This window comes from Morus notabilis, unplaced genomic scaffold (genome assembly GCF_000414095.1).
Source record: "Morus notabilis unplaced genomic scaffold, ASM41409v2 Scaffold606, whole genome shotgun sequence".
Classification (NCBI taxonomy): domain Eukaryota; kingdom Viridiplantae; phylum Streptophyta; class Magnoliopsida; order Rosales; family Moraceae; genus Morus; species Morus notabilis.
Genome location: NW_010364071.1, coordinates 27,737 through 31,176, shown reverse-complemented (window position 1 = coordinate 31,176; position 3,440 = coordinate 27,737). Strand labels below are relative to the sequence as shown.

Here is a 3,440-nt window from a genome sequence, read left to right as displayed (position 1 = left end):
TGATAACTCTAAGAAATTAGAGTTATCCACTGGGTTTCTAGCTCAAAAATTGTGTGACCAAGAGTGTTTTTCTAGTTTATTGTGTGTTTTAATTTAGATTTGTATAGTTTACACTCACTTTGGTTTAATTCCCTACTGGTGCTCCTCTTGAAGTGAAAGTTGATGATTTTGAAGTAAAATGTGGTGAAAAATCGACTAAGGCTATGTGCGTACTTTGTAGGAAATTTCTGGGCTAAATGCTGCGGCATTCTGGCAACATTCTGGGAACAGCTGGCATATGCCTGGCGTCAGCGCACTAACTGGAGAAAATAGATAAAAGGAGTTTGTGTGAGCTGGATGAGCAGGTGTCATTGTGGTCCCCTGCACACATCATTAAGTGACACCTTAGCCCTTGTGTTGCCCTAGAAGGGAATATTTTCTTAGGATAAAGAGGCATCCGCCAGGGAAAATAAGGAGGAGAGAGAAACGTGGCTGAAATAGGAAAGGGAGGACAGAGACTATTTTTCCACAGAGAGAATACACAGAGCATCCCTCTCCAGAAAAACTCACAGAGCACTACCCAGAGAGAAAAAAGCTTCTTACGAGAGCTGAAGAAGGCAGGAAATACAAAGAGTACTCAACCCAAAAAAAGAATCAGAAACGTGAGAAGAGGGCTGGAAGTTGAAGGACATTTTGGCCGGCCAGAGAGGAATCCAAGTTTCGGCTGAAATTCATTCTTCTTCTGTTAGCTTAACTTTCTTTTGTTATTTAGCTACTAATTTAGCTATGGATTATTCTAGGGCTTTGAATCTTGTAAATCTTATTATGAACTAATTTGCTTTAGCTAGGTTTGCTAATGGAACCAAGATTGTGAGAATGACAAGTTGTTTTTGAGATGCTATTAATTTACTATTCCTGTTTGTTCATGTGAGTTAATGTCTATTTCTAGTCTTGACTGGCCATCAATTTTAGGGTACAAGATTAAGATTAATACTGGAAGGGTTAGTTTTAATCAGATTAGCATGAATGATGCATGTTCAATAAACTTACTGAGTTGTTGATTAGTGGATGGTATAAGAATATATTATTCACCTTGCATAACTTATTGAAACCTGAGCTTAAATCTGCATTCCTAGAGTTGGATTCACATAGGAATATGTCAGAAATGGCTTGAGGAACCCGAGTCATAATTAATTCGGAAGAACTTTATGCAATTAAGGAGTTTCTGTTAACAGAGATAGTAAAATGCTGTAGCATTCTAGGTAACATTCTAATCAGACTTGCAATTAGGGGGAAGTTAGTAGACCTAGCTCATTTTCACCACTGAATTACAACCCATAATTACGTTCTTGTTACTGTTAGTCACTTTAGACTGCATTTAGTTTGCATTCATTTTATTTACATCATTTTAGTGAATTTTTGCCACATTCATTCTTTACTTGTTTTGTTGATTATATAACTTCCAACTCATACTTTCGGTGACTTAATCCTCATAGGATCGACACTCTTATTCACTCTTTATTACTTGTTTGTGACACGTGCACTTGCGAGCATAAATATCACGCAACAAGTTTTTGGTGCTGTTGCCGAGGATTGAAATCATTAAAAGTATTTGTAGGAGTCAATTTGTTTTACATTTGTTTACTTTTTAATCTCATTCATTTGGTTCTTAATTTCTCAGGTTAGTAAGTTGCTTGCATGAATCCACCGCAAGACTTAGAGTTGTTGCCTATAGATCCTAAAATCGAAAGAACATTCTGAGCTTGGAGAAGGGAACAACAAGGCTTAGCGGGAGTGGGAGACATGGCAGAAGGGGCAGCAGGAAACAATGGGCAGCAGGCACATGCCAACATCCCTGCTCCTCAACCGGTGCTGGTAGATGATAGAAACAGGGCCATTCGAGACTATGCTGTGCCCATTTTACATGGACTTAACCCCGGCATAGTGAGGCCAGTGATTCAGGCGCCATTTTGAGCTTAAGCCAGTGATGTTCCAAATGCTCCAAACTGTAGGCCAATTTAGTGGTGTAGCAACCGAAGATCCTCACCTCCATCTCAGACAATTTATGGAGGTGAGTGATACTTTCAAGTTACCGGGGGTGACAGAAGATGCATTAAGGTTAAAGCTATTCCCTTATTCTTTGAGGGATAAAGCTCGGGCATGGCTGAATTCTTTGCCTCCAGATTCGGTGGCGACATGGGATGGTTTGGCAGAGAAGTTTCTCATGAAATACTTCCCTCCAACCAAGAATGCAAAGCTAAGGAACGACATTACCTCTTTCCAACAAGAAGACGGGGAGTCATTGTATGAAGCATGGGAAAGGTTCAAGGAGCTTTTACGGAAGTGCCCTCATCATGGGATCCCCCATTGGATTCAAATGGAGACTTTCTATAATAGTCTCAATGGGCAAACAAGGACCATAGTCAATGCCGCAGCTGGTGGAGCCATTTTGGCCAAATCTTACAATGAAGCATATTAGATTCTGGAGAGGATGGCTAACAACAATTATCAATGGCCAACCGAGAGACTAAATGCAAGGAAGGCCACTAGAATTCATGAAGTTGATGCTATCACTGCACTCTCAGCTCAAATGTCATCTTTGACAAATATGGTAAAAGCATTGAACATACCGGTAGGGGTAAATGCAGTGCAAACTACTGGTTTCTCATGTGTTTACTGTGGAGAGGGCCACTTATATGAAGATTGCCCATCCAACCCCGCCTCCGCATGCTATGTTGCTAATTTCAACAAGGGTAACCATCATTATTCAAATCCTCATAACCAAGGGATGAGGCAACATCCAAACTTATCATGGAGTAATCAGGGAGCAAGTTCTAGTGGACCCAATGCCTACCATAGAAGCACCTATCCACCAGGTGATGCTTAATATTTTTGTATATAATAAATTTCCGCAAGCATACGGTGTCAAGTTTTGAGTATAGGGTGAGTGAGTATCATCTCCACAGAGATTGGGTTTAGAATTGCCGTTAAGTACTGTGATTATTGTAACTTAACTTTATCTAGACAACCTAATAAGATGATAATTCAGAATAAAAACTAAATACAATATAAAAATAAAAATAAAGTATCTATACACAAATGGTCTAGGGACTTGATTTCACTTTATAATTCCTATGTTCATCCTATTATGTAATCACTAATCAATTCCATTCAATTCATTAATCAAGGCTCTAATATCATCTCGCAACCTCTCTCGAGTGCCTCACAAGAAATTGTATTTAAATACCCAAAATAATATCCCTATTCGAAATGAATATTTAAACACAAATTAAGCTTCACCTTTTAGAATTAGAAAATAGGAATATTGATTGCCTCTCGGCCTCACAACGACCTAAATCCTAATTTGATTATATAATCGTTGATCTCCTCTCGGTCTCACAACAACCTAGACTATGTTTCTCAAATCTAGATAAAGAACCCAATCTCTCTCGAGCATCAAC

The 3,440-nt window shown here is 39.0% G+C and overlaps 1 non-coding gene across 1 annotated transcript; it reads right to left on the bottom strand.

Annotated features, from left to right (window-relative positions):
- Positions 1–2,233: 2,233 nt before the first annotated feature.
- LOC112093010 lies at positions 2,234–2,340 on the bottom strand. Its single transcript, XR_002902871.1, has one exon. It is a non-coding gene; the product is annotated as a small nucleolar RNA R71 (small nucleolar RNA).
- Positions 2,341–3,440: the final 1,100 nt, after the last annotated feature.